A 14,395-nucleotide genomic window follows, 5' to 3' on the forward strand; every position below is an offset into this window, starting at 1 on the left:
TTTATGTACCAGTAACAAATTTATGATATTTATGCATCATAGAAGGCCAAGAACTCTTCATTTTTGCAAGTTTATCATTAAGTACAACAGAACTGATTATCATATTCCAGGGTATTATTTTGCATGTGGATATCATTATTGATTTCTAGAGTTACACGTTTAACTCACAAGTATAAATAAAAGAATTAAAAACATTTATATAGATATGGAATTAGTACTACCCATGTATAATGTGCATCCTTATTTTTCTCACAAATTTGGCCAAAAAAGTGCTCATTATACATGGCAGAATACGGTGCATGGGCAGGATTTAAAGTAGAAGTTCATCAGGCAACTTAAGACGTGTTTATTTCTTAAACCTACTGAGGCCTTTCTTCTTCTTTGTTAACCCCAAGAATTAAAGAAAAATAATCTAATTCTCTCTCCACCTCTGTAAAATTTTGCATAAAAAGATGGAGAATATTCTCAGAATTTTCTGATAATTCCATTCCTTGTGCCATTAATTGAGGTAGTTTTTGATACAAATTATGTATTAACAGTATGGTTTGATTCTAATGTGCCCCCCAAAACTGAAATTGTTTTGTATAATACAGTGCTATTGTAAAGAAATTATAGAAATCCTTTCTCAATTTGTATCAAATGAAACAAAACAATACTGAAACAAAATGAATAAAAAGATTAATAGTGTCAAGAATATTTTCTGTGTGAACATATTGCATATTTAATGTACTTTTAAAATTCTGTGAACAACTTTTATATGTTTTTAATTTGTGTACTTTAAAATTTAATTATCTCAAAGTATATTTACATATTATGCCTCCTTTCTTGTTACTTTCTCCTCTTTTTTATATCCTCACACTTATTGGTTTCTTATGAATACAGAGAAATAGCAAGTCAAGTTGAAGGAAATGACAGAAGACAATAGCTATTGAAAATTATGTGAGGATGTAGATTACCTATTGGTTTAAAACATAATAATCATTATATTCACTCATTTTTGCATTGACATGTAGTTTTCTGCAAGCCTTTTTTATTTGATAATCACACTTGATAACCACATAAAGCCTGAACTATATGCTGATTATGTCTTATTATTTTTATTTTATGAATGAGTCAAAAGATCAAGAATTGTTAGCTACGTTATGCTTATACATTTTATACAACTATAGCAGCAAAACTATTTTATAAATAGAATAAATGCAAAATTATCAAATAAATAAAATTCAGATTAACATGTTAAATGATGCTTTCTGACATTTAACTATCACTTCCCAAGTTCTGTCTGCCACAATGAACAGCTTTTTGAGTTTTGGCATCTCAGCACTACTGTGTGCACAGGGATAACCTAGTCCTAGCACACTTTTCTTACTTCCAAATCCAAGTACCACCTTTGATAACATATATTGCACACAGGTGCAGTGGTCCAACGACAATAATTGTCATTAATAAGAGCACATGATTCATGACATTTTCTACACTTGAGGTTCATGAGTGAAGGAGTTAAAGGAAAACATGTCAGCCTAGATTAATTTGATTGATCTGTTTCCTTATTTCCAAGTAAAAGTAACAAATTAAGTGGACTCATGTTTACTGATTTTTTTCATTAACATATCACAAGCAGATTCATGTAACTATATTGAGAATATTCAGTTTTCTCATAATCATTGTAATTATACTTGTGTCATACCCAACTCCCATCATGTTCATAATATATGTAACAACTATAATACATTTAACTACTGGTAGTATATATTTTAATTAAATAATTTTATGGTAGTATCTTTCAGCTTTCTAATTTTTACATTAATCACTCTTCTTAGCTTCCATCCATGTGGGCATCCGTTCAATTCTAACTGCTGCATGGATAATTCCATATTGTGCTTCCACCACATTATTCTTGCCCACACTTCCATTTCTGCACAATTTTCTCTAATTCCTTTCACAAAAAGTTGCAATGAACATTCTCATTTATAACCCTATGGATTTCTATGAGAATTTATATACATATGTATATATATGTGTGTTTGTGTATATATGTATATATACACATATACATATATACACACACACATAGATAAATATATATACACACACATATATATACATATATACATATGTATATAAATTCTCATATATACATATATATATATCATTAGACTAATAAATATATATATCTTCGGACTAATATATATATATATATATATATATATATATATATATATATATATATGTGTGTATATGAATGAGCTTGATGAATTAAGGAGGTATACACTGGTAATTAATTCATTGATAATTTAAATTTTATTTCTGAGGTTTAAGTGATTTAGAACATTTCATATATTTATTAAATGGGGGGGTTCCTCATTTATACCTTGCCTACATGTGTTTTTTCTTAGATTTAGAAACTACAAATGTCATTGCTCATTATGTAATTTTTCTATGACATTTTACCTTTTTTACTTATGTCCTTCCTTGAATGAAAGTTGTTAATTTCCTATAATCAAATTGATCAAGTTGTCTTTTTTCTTTCAATTATCTTTAGCTAATATATGGTCAATACAATATTTTTTGTTTTATTTGTTTTGTGTGTGTGTGTGTGTGTGTGTACGTGTGTGTGTATTTTGGACTAGAGAAGGTAACACTACCGTGTTACCCTGAAAATAAGACCTAACTGGAAAATAAGCCCTAGCATGATTTTTCAGGAGGACATCCCCTGAACAGAAGCCCTAACATGTCTTTTGGAGCAATTTTTTTTTGTTTACTAGAACGCAGATCATTTTACTTTTATAAGAATTTAAATAAGATTGAATAATAACTCCCAAATATTAAATTTAAAAAATTTTAGCCTTATTTAATTTTGATATAAAATCTATAGTTATTAACTATAGTTTGTACTTCACTTTTCACTTGATAGAACATTTGGAATAGAAATAAAACAACAGAAACAAAAACATTGTTTTATGAACATATATGGAAACATTGATATTTTTGTTTGCATTGCCTTTAATGTATACCTTTTTAATGAAAGCATATTCAAATGTGTACCTTTGAATGCAATCACGTTTTATTTTATTTTTTGATATTATAAATTTGCCCAGTAAGGCTCTCTTTATTTATTTATTTTTTATTAATTTTTTAAACTTTTTTTATTACTAGTTTCAGATGCATAAAACAATGTAATAGTTAGACATTTATCATTTATATCCCTCACACAGTGACAACCCCCCCTCCCCCCATCCACTACCCCTCTGACATCGCACACAGCCATTACATTTCCTAATGCTGTATTCCTCTTCTTGTAACTATATATGTATATAAAATTGTAGCTGACATTCATTATTGTTCAGCTTCAGCTTCAGGTGTACAGTGCAGTGATCAGGCATCTACATCATCCCTGAGGTGGTCTCCCTAATAAGACAAGTGCCCATCGGCTACCCTACAAAATCTTTACAACATTGTTGATTACATTCCCCAAATTGACTTTCGTAACGCTGTGGCAATCTTGTGGTTACTGACTGTGCTTTCTAATCCCTTCACCTTCCCCCTTATATCCACCCCCACTCCCATTTAGCAACCCTCAATTTTTCCTCTATGTCTCTGAAACTGCTTCTGATTAGTTCATTCATTTATTCTTTACTTTAGATTCCACATATAAGTGAATTCATATGGTATCTGTCTTTCTCTTATTTCACTTAACATAATGTTCTCTAGGTCCGTCCATATTTTTGCAAATGGTAAGATTTCATTCTTCTTTATGGCTGCGGAATACTCCATTGTTTAAATGTACCAGTTTCTTAATCCAGTTGTCTACCGATGGGCATTTCAGTTGTTTCCATATCTTGGCTATTGTGTATAGTGCTGCAATAAACATATGGGTGCATAATTTTTTTTGAATTAGAGTTTTGGATTTCTCCGGATATATATCTAGGAGTGGAATTGCTGGAAAACAATCTCATTTACGATTGCTTCAAAGACTATAAAACACCCGGGAATAAATTTAATCAAAAAAGTAAAAGATCTGTACTCAGAAAATTATAAGACACTGAAGAAAGAAATGAAAGAAGATATAAATAGATGGAAACACATACCATGCTCATGGATAGGAAGAATTAATATCGTTAAAATGTCCATACTGCCTAAGGCACTATATTCAACGCAATTCCTATCAAACTACCAACGACATTTTTCACAGAAATAGATCATATAATCCTAAAATTTACATGGAATCATAAAAGATCCCGGATAGCCTTGTCAATCTTGAGAAATAAGAATAAAGTGGGAGGTATGATGATACCTGACATCAAATTATACTACAAGGCTACAGTGATCAGAACAGCATGATACTGACATAAAAACAGACACATAGATGAATGGAACAGAATAGAGAGCCCAGAAATAAATGCATGCCTATATGGTCATTTAATCTATGACCATGGAAGCAAGAACTTAGAGTGGGGTAAAGACAGTCTATTCAATAAATAGTGCTGGGAAACCTGGACAGACACATGCAAAATAATGAAGCTGGACCACCTTCTTACACCATATACAAGAATAAATTCAAAATGGATTAAAGACTTAAATGTAAGATCTGAAACCATAAAATTTCTAGAAGAAAATATAGTACAAAAGTTTACAACATTACCCAGAATAAAATTTTTACTGATATATTCCCTCAGGAAAGGGAAGTAAGAGAAAAAATAAACATGTGGGATTACATCAAACTAAAAAGTTTTTCACAGCAAAGGAAACCATAAATAAAACAAAAAGGGATCCTACTGAATGGGAGAAGATATTTGTCAATGATATATTTGACAAGGGGTTAATATCCCAAATTTATTAAAAAAACTCACTCAACTCCAAAAAAAATATAAAAAAAAACCCAATTAAAAAATGGGCAGAGGACATGAAGAGACATTTTTCTAAAAAGGACTTACAGATGGCAAATAGACATATGAAAAAATGCTCAACCTCACTAATCGTTAGAGAAATGCAAGTAAAAACCACAATGAGATACCACCTCACCGCAGTCAAAATGGCTGTTATCAATGAATCAACAAACAACAAGTGCTGGTGAGGATGTGGAGAAAAGGGAACCCTCATTATTGTTGGTGGGATTGCAGATTGGTGCAGCCACTATGGAAAACAGTATGGAGGCATCTCAAAAATCTGAAAATGGAACTACCTTATGATCCAGCAATTCCACTCTTGGAGCAAAATTTAATGTAAGACCTAGTCTTATGTTCGGTGAAACATGGTAAACTTTTGGAACGTCAATATTGTAGAAACGATAAAACCTGAGTTGAATTGACATTGTAGCCTCCAACTCATAACTCATTGCACATAATCTAGTTTACTAATAAAGTCTTTCAGCAGAGTCATTGATTTTACTGTTTTATTTTTTCAATTTTCACACTACTGGTACTTATTTTCTTGGATATATTTTATGTTAGTGGTCCTTTTAGAACAATGAATAGATCTAGTATGTATATGTTATCATAATATAAATAAATTTTCTTATAATGGCTAGATGTGGAATGCTATTTGGACCCATCTAGTGTAAAATATATAAACATAAATATATACAAATATAAATATATGTGTATATATATATATATATATATATATATATATATACACACACTCATATAGTTATGCATATATAATATTTTAATACTATATAGTAGTATTTAATCAATATATCTGTGTTAATATAATGTATAAGTAATAATATTTAAAATGTTTTCCTATTTTTGCTTTTCATCTTTTATTTCTTTTTAATGGTATTATCAGACTCAGTTTTTGAAGCTATACTTAAGCTTGCTTTCAATAACTAACAGTGCTAAAATGTTGTTTTAATTGTCTGTCATATAAACTTACTGTACTTTTAATAAATTAAAAGTGAACCAAATAATATGGGTATGCTTGATTATTTTATACAAATTTTAAATATTTATTCATGATCATTTTTATTTAGTGTTGCTTTTTCCTTTAAGGTTAAATTCCTTAAACCATCATCTGAAGAATATTTAATATGTTGAAGATTATCAACTCTACTTAAATGAAAAGCTTCATTTGTCTATAATATTCAACTTGACAGAATTCTCACACACTGAAGAGCTATAGAAACAGCATGAATTATTTTTCACTGAAATCTTACTGAGAGTTCAATTCTTGCTTTAAGAAATCTTCATAAGGATGTGATAATATTTAATTTGTTTTAATGTTTAACATTAAAGCAGGGTGGTTGAAGCGATAGGCCTTTCTACCTTCCCCAAGATGACAAATTGCTAACACTCTTAAATCCCATTTGAATGAGTGTTGTAAAAGGAGAAAATTTCACATAGCTTTACCCGATTTTGGAATGCTTTAATTTCCTAAATAGTGTTGTTATTGTTGGTAAAAGCTTTGTTTCAAGATAATTATCTACCTCTCTGCAATGGATAGTATCGAAGAGCACTGTATAGCATTTTTATTGTCTTAGACGTTTTTGTAATGCCATTTATATCACATCATTCCTAACTTAAAGGTCTGTTTGATATTTTTAATCATAGAATTAATTTTCAAAGTAATACAAGGTAGACAAGTTGGAGATGACTTTGTCGAATCATCCATTCTTGATGCTGTACAAAAGGTTTGATGGTACAATTAACTCCACACGAGGCCATTTGTTTTCAGAGTAAGAATTTATTTCATTGTGATTACAAAATTGTTTTCACTTCAGTTCTAATTGGTTTTTATAGTCTACATAAATCACAATAGGAATAGTGCCTAAGATTGCCAAAGCATGTTTTCTTCAGTCTGTGTGCACATATCTCCCTCTGAACTAGCCATCATTGTCAGTTCAGCCTCAAAGAGAAGGAAACTTGTTGCCCATAGAATCTAAATGGCATTAATTACTGTCACATATTCACTTTATATTATCCCACAATAGGTATCAGGCAATGATTGGCACTGTTACACTAGCATCCACCGGTATCAGACTCAGTGCTCCTGCCAATCTATGAATTGAGAATGATATTCAAGTTGAACATACCTGGTCATAAACTGTTAGCACACAGGTGAAAATTTTGCTTAGGATATGTGGTATTTTGATTTACTGTAATTTGAATCAGAGCATCTTTAAACTATGAAGCCTTCCGGTTCTATAAATACCCCAATTGTCCTGATGGAAGCAGGCACCTGGGATGTTTCGCAATACCTGAAAGTATTAAAGAAAACATGATTGTTGTCTTCATATTAAATAAAGTATTTATTCAGTCTTCATAGTTGTTGGTAGGGGGAAAAAAAAAGGAACATCTTGAAATGTATTGCCCAGCATCCTGCTTTTCCACAAACAGTATGGCGTGGTGGTCCTGGATTGCTGTTCTACAGCCATACAGCCTGTTTCTATTCTTATTGTGATTCCTCACTTCATCACTGTCTGGGTGATCAGGGGCAGCTGACTACACATCTTTGTATCTCAGACATTTTGCCTGTACATTTGGGATCATAATAGGACATACTTACTAGAAGAATTGACTAAGTTAATACAAATAAAGTGTTTCAACAGTGTGTGGTACATAGAAAGGTCTTAACTAAAGTGGATTATTAATATCATTACTATTAACTTATGATCTTAAGTCATTATGATTGCAGACATAGAAAACTAGACATGCCTTAGTTGACCAAAATCTATAAAACAATTTCACATTTTCAGTGACTTTAATATTCTTTTTTTGCTTACTATAGATCAGTTCTTCAAATGTGTAAAAACCAATATTGTGTACTGGTCAGTGGACTTGGTACTTGGGATACAAAGATGAGTAAAGCATCACTCATTCCTAACATAGTCTTTCTTTAGTAGAGGAGACAATATGTCAGCAGTTGAAGTACATCTTGTGTATGTAATAGATGTATGTTGAAACAGAAGGAACAGAAAAGACAGTATCTTGTCAGAGCTATCACTGAGACTTCATAGGGATAACGATGCCTGAGCAGGATTTTAAAAGTGAGGGAGAATTTCCAGGCAGTTACATTTAGGGAAAGAGAAGACAGGAAGTGCCAAGACTCACAAACTGAGCGTTGCACACTATTTCCGAGGGTTTACTGAGTCCCCAAGGACCCATGCAAGGACCCCATGAGTTTACAACCCCCACCATAGATGTTGCTTTTTATAGAAACTACTATTCCAATCATTAATTTATTTAAAAATATATCTTGAGTTTAGCATTGCTACTGACATTTGGGCCTCACTTATTAACAAATTAAGAAAAGAACACACTCTGGTGGTGGAGTTTTCATTCTTCTCAAACATTTGGAAAATGTAGTAGTCTTAAATGTGCAGTAGATGTGAGATTCATGGATGCTGCAGTGTTGCCTTGCAAACAGTAATGTCTTTTGTCATTTGCAGAAAACCTCACACTCCTAGTGATCTATCTGCGGGCTCAGTTTTGTTATCCTCGTGACCGATTTACCATGGAGACGGCAAGAGCTGGGGAGATTTTTTAGTGCATACTTCAGCTGATCCAGGAACATGTGAAGCAGGGGCTCACTATTGATTTGGGGGGCAGATGTCAGCCTTCAGAAGCATTCTGTTCTAAGCCTAGTGTCTATAACAAAACTGACTACCCACTCAGCTCTTCATCTCTATATCATCACGTCATTTAGAAATGAATTTACTCACTACTTTTATCAAATGAATGCAGATGTTTCTCATCGGAACTGTAATTCAAAAGTAGAGATGGTAAATATATATTCAAACTTATCAGCTTTTGCCATTTATATGTGTCAAGTAAATCGAGGGGACCTAGGTGAACTTACTTTTGTAATCCAAAGGATACTAGTACTTTCTATAAAGAGCTCTTTATCTCCAGGGTAATGTTTCTCTACTTATCATTGTGATCAACTAAGTCATTCAGTAAATTTACATGAATTCCTCCTACCACCTAGAACATATGCATCTCTGCCCACCTAGTTTCTTTTTTTCTTTTTCTTTTTTTTTTTGCTATACTCAAAGTGATCCTTTGCTGTACACTATTTGTGCTGAGTGTAACAGCAACATCTATAGGTTTACCTTTCTTTACTCCCCTTCAGAAAATAATCTGAGATGTGATGTTGAAGGCCTATTTGTGTGCTTGGCTCACTCCTTAGGTGCTCTAAACAATTCTCCAAAGTATATTTGACAACCCCTAGTGATCCACTATGTTTTGGATTTTTAAAGCTTTTCTAACTAAACTATCCAAGTGAAATCTTCATAATAGTCCATATCTGCACTTTAATTAAACCTCCAAACATTTTGAATCATACCAGGTCTGCTGAAAAACCTTCTATATCTTTCAATCCAGGTGAAGGTCAAGCCCATGAGTCTTTCTGGAGTTCTTTGAATTCAAGTTTCCAGAAATAGCTTAGTCTAAATCCATAACTAGAAAATTAGAAGCCATCACTATCTGCAGGATATAACTTTGCTAAAATAGGCATTCCAAGTGCATGATGTTCATTGTATCAAACTGAATATACCTTCTCATGTAAAGTATTTAAGAACTTTAGCAATTCCCCCCCCCCACAAAAAAATAACTATGCTGTTTTACCACTTTGTCATTATTTTTAAAGTTAAAGGGCTTTTTCTTTTCCTAGGAGCAGCTTGCTCTAAAAGTGAACTCAGTATCCATGTCTTGGTATACAGAAAAATTATTGTATCAGTCCAAGATAAGATGTCCCAGGACCCAGGCAGGAAGCGACTTACACAGATAAAAGACAAATGGTTCTGGTATCATTAGCCAGTTCCTAATGATTAAAAAGGGATAATAACTCTTACCAAGCAAGACTAACTGAATAATTCTTTGCAGATTTGGGATAATGCTGCAATTTGAATCTCTGTTAAAACTGTAGCTCCAAGGCACCCTCAGGTTGTGTTGCCATTCACTGGGGAATGATAGCCTGTGGTAGTTTAAAAGTTACTGCTTAATCCCCCCATATCAAGTAACTTTGGGTTAACATTCACACAATCCACATTGGCACATCTTAAATACTACCTTCTAGGAGCATAAACCCTGCAAGAAAGAATTCTGAAATAAAAAAAAAAAAGATTCATAGTCCTGTGATAATGATTAACAAGTCCTTACCAAGTTATGTAAGTCACAGAACTAAGATTTAGATAGGAATGAGAACATATTTCTCCTTCCTTTTTGTTCATTCTAGCAATTAGTCATTGCTCATAACATTGATGTCACTGAACACTTCCCCTGTTTTGTAAACTGTTATATAACTGTCTCTCCCCTATTTTTATTAGAACCTTTAGCTTTGCCCTAATGAAATGTTGGATGTAATGATTTCTGCTCACCCAGTGTGGCAGTTCCCCACCGTGCCTCGAGTTTGAGGTTCTCCCCTCTCCCCACCTCAAGGACACCTTTCTTCATTGCTCTCCCTGCTCTACATCTCAGAATTCTGCTTCAATGACTTGGTGTCCCCATGCTACCTCAGCCTCATCGCCAGTTTATCTAGATGCATAGCCATAGGCATGTGCCAAACTGCTCTGACATGTGTTTCCACCAGAAGTACCAATCCCAAGACGGAACATGGAACAACCTGCAACACCCCACGTGGGGCACGGCCCTGACCACCTTTGAACACATCCTGAAACCAGCCTATGAGAACAGCTTCAACTTACCCCGCGGGGTTGGCCTCCACGTGTTGCCCAGTGGGTATCTCCTTCTGCTGACCAGGCTGGTCTCCACAGAGTTGGCGGCCACCACAACTGTCACCCCCGATGATAGATAAGCACACATGCTCATGCAGTGGAGCCAGTTTTTAGACCACGATTTGGATCACAGCGTGCGTGCGTTGAGCATGTCTCACTTCACCGACGGGCAGCCATGCAGCTCCGTGTGTATTAATGACCCTCCTTGCTTTTCCATTGTCATTCCTCACACTGAACCTCAGGGTACCAGTGCACCATGCATGTTCTTTGCATGCTCCAGCCCTGTGTGCGGCAGCAGCACAACCTCATTGGTGATGAACTCATTGTACTCCTGAGAACAGATTAAGGAGCTCACAGCATACATTGATGCCTCTAATGTTTACGGAGCTCAGAGTGGGAATCCCAAGTTCTCAGAGACCACTCAGAGCCCCGGGACTCCTGATGACAGGCTTATCTTGGGCCCTTCCGGGAAAGCACTTACTGCCCTTTTCTAGAGGCCCAAACACCAAATGCACAAGACTTGAGCAGAAGAGCCACAACCCCTGTTTCCTGGCCGGTGACCACAGGGCCAATGAACAGCCGGCTTTCACCGCCATGTGTACGTTGTGGAAACACAACAGGGTTGCTACAGTGCTGTCTGCCCTCAAACCCCACTGAGATGAAGATACCCTTTATCAGGAAGCCAGGAAGATCGTCATTGCTGAGCTGCAGCACATCACCTACAGCCTCTTGCTGCCCAAGATCCTGGGGGAACATGGCGTGAAGACACTGAAGGATTACCAGGGCTACAACCCTACTGTGAATGCAGTATCGTTAACTCTTTTAATACTGCCACCTTCAGATTTAGCCACATATTAGTCAATCTTATTCTTTATCGACTGAATGACATCTTTTGTGAAATCCTTGAAGGCCACTTTCTACTCCACTAAGTTTTTTTCTCACCATCCAGAATAATTGAGGAAGATGGGATAGATTCACTCCTTCAGGGGCTCTTTGGTGTGGCTGCTAAGTCACTGGGGCCCTCTCAATTTCTCAGCCTGGAGTTGACTGAAAAACTGTTCTCCACTGTCCATTCTGTGGTCCTGGATTTGGCTGCCAGCAACATGCAAAGGGGATGAGAATACTGGATCCCTCCATATGTTTGACTTCAGAGTTTTCTGTAATTTGATGTCTATTGAAAATTTCGAGGGTCTACAAAATGAAATTAAAGATTCAGAGATTAGACAAAAACTGAAAAAGTAAGTATGCAAATGTTGCCTGGATTTAATAATTTCTTGGAAGAGGTAGAAATGTTCAAGGGCATTTCGTGTGGATGGAATTTGGTTTTCCTGGTGATCTTATTGCAGAGCCCTTAGTAATTGTTATTGTGGGAGAAGTTCAATATTAAAGGAAGGATTTTCATAGACTAAAATCTCCCATTTTACCTCTTTGCTTATCCACTTCCTTTGTAAATATAAATATTGCTACCTCCTAGTAACTTGTTAGTAGATCTGAACTAGGAGAAGTTGGCATGTCTAGCTCATTCACGTTCTGTGGTTATCCAAGCATGTCCCTTTCATTGTTATTAAAAGGTCATAAATACTTATACAAAGCTTTATAATAAACTGGTCCATCACATAAGCTTTCTTAGGCAGAGCAAAGTAGTAGAATGAAAACACTTTTTGTGTGTGTGTGTCAAAAGAACAAATAATTCTAAATGTATCTTCAAAATATAAGTCAGGGCCTTTTCACTGTGCTATTAATGCCTTTCAGTAAAGTATCAGCATTATTTTCTCTAAATGTGAGATTCAAATTTTCTTTTAAGTTACACGTATAAAATATTTCCAGGGAAGATCTTTAATTGTTCTTCATTCTCACTACCTCTCATCCCTTAAATTATTAAAATAAATAAATAAATAAATAAATTGTTGAATAACAAAGTTTTGTCTGTAGAAGGCTAAATATAGAAGACTAACGTATTTACCAATAGATTAAGGTATATTAATATGAAATCTTCCAGAGAAGTTTAAAATTGTTTGCAAATTATGCAGCTAATTGTCAATATTATGTTCCTTTTTTGTAATATGAAGGATATAAATATTTTTATGCCACCAGAATTTGTCTCATGTTTATGTAGACTATTGAATTGTACAATGTATCAAACTGTATAATGACTCAGGCAGTGCTAGGCTGCAGGTCAGGTGTCTGATGCTCAATGTGACTGACCTTTGAGATGGACAGTGGCTCGGAACCCTGAGAAAATGTATAATATATTTAAAACAAATCAGAGTATCATGCAGGTTGAATTTGCAAGTTTTTGCTGGAAAGAACATTGATTTTAGATTCATAGACTGGTTTAAATTTCTATTTTTATTTAGTGCTGAGAGCTTGTGAAAAGTATTTAGTTTTGAATCAGAATATATATAAAATGAGAAAATATTGCCTCCTTCTCAGAGTTGTTTAAAGATTAAGTTATATAAAAAGTATCAAATACCTAGCCTAGTTCTGGTGCATTTTGTGTAATCAATAAATGTTATCTGCAGAGAGTTTTATTATATTATAACATTACCATTTCAGTTGTCGGCATTATTACTATGTTGCAGAGCAGCTATAATCTAGCCCTGGGCTAGGGGCTGAGACCAGAGACAGAGGAAATAGCATAATGTACAGCCTGCTGGCATGCAGAGAAGGCAGGGAGCTCTGTAATCATTGTGAAAGGCTGTCATAGAGACGGGGACTAAATGTCATGGGAGTACAGAGCTCAGATATGTGAACTACGTGGAAGATTCACAGCAAGCAACTGATGCCATTTGAGGTGGTCTTGGTATTTTCTATGTGTGATAAATTGGTTGACTCCTTGCATTCCAGTGAGAGGGATGGAAGCAGGGAAGTGTGGGGTTGAATGGCAGAAGGAGAGAATAGAAAGATAATAGAGGACAGCTTTTAAAGGGCCTTGTGTGCCATGCAAAAGAATTAGATCTTCATCTTGTGTTGAACTGTAAAAGCAAGAGTGTGACATGAGATAATATTTTTCCATAAATTAATAGCTGGCAGGAGTTTGGAAGATGTACTGGAAAGAGGAGACACTAACAACAAGGAATTCTACATGTATTGCAGCAGTCCAGGTGAAGCAAGAAGACAGTTTAGATACAGGCTTGTGGCAGTATATTCATTACTATCAGTATTTCAAATGTTTATTATAGGCAAATCATCTCTTTTGAATAAAGCTGGGGGCAACCCTTGCTTTGCAATTCATTCTAGTCCCACTTCTCAAATCACAGCTAACTTGTAAATTCACCACAAATTATAGAGTACCAAAAATGTTTCCTCTTAAAATTTTCCTGTCAAAAGTCCTCCTAAATCCTATCTTTCTGATGTGTGAGTAGTAGCCTGCCTGTTGTTGAGTCAGGCACTGTTAGATTGAAGTATAGATATGGGTTCTCCACTGCAGGTCAGGTGGCTGACAGGAAGTGTGACTGGTCTTTGAGATGGATAGTGGCTGGAAACTCTGTGCATTGAACATTTACACATCTGGCTTTCTGTGTGCTCATTTAATGCATTTGGGATATTAACACCCAAGCCTTCTGAAACCCAAACAGGAAATCATTATCTTTGCTCCAGAGAATATTTGAACTAGGGAAACTTCATGCAGCTTGATACGTGTCCTCTGCTGGAGGCCAGCATGAGAAGTGTAGGGAGGCCAGGAGGCTGAGCTACATTTCAAAGGCTGTGTGGTGTCTG

At 34.9% G+C, this 14,395-nt stretch overlaps 1 pseudogene; it reads left to right on the forward strand.

Annotated features, from left to right (window-relative positions):
* LOC117033704 (peroxidasin-like protein) overlaps positions 1-14,395 on the forward strand; it is a 144,492-nt pseudogene that overhangs the window by 18,374 nt on the left and 111,723 nt on the right.

This window comes from Rhinolophus ferrumequinum, chromosome 14, assembly GCF_004115265.2.
Source record: "Rhinolophus ferrumequinum isolate MPI-CBG mRhiFer1 chromosome 14, mRhiFer1_v1.p, whole genome shotgun sequence".
Lineage (NCBI taxonomy): Eukaryota > Metazoa > Chordata > Mammalia > Chiroptera > Rhinolophidae > Rhinolophus > Rhinolophus ferrumequinum.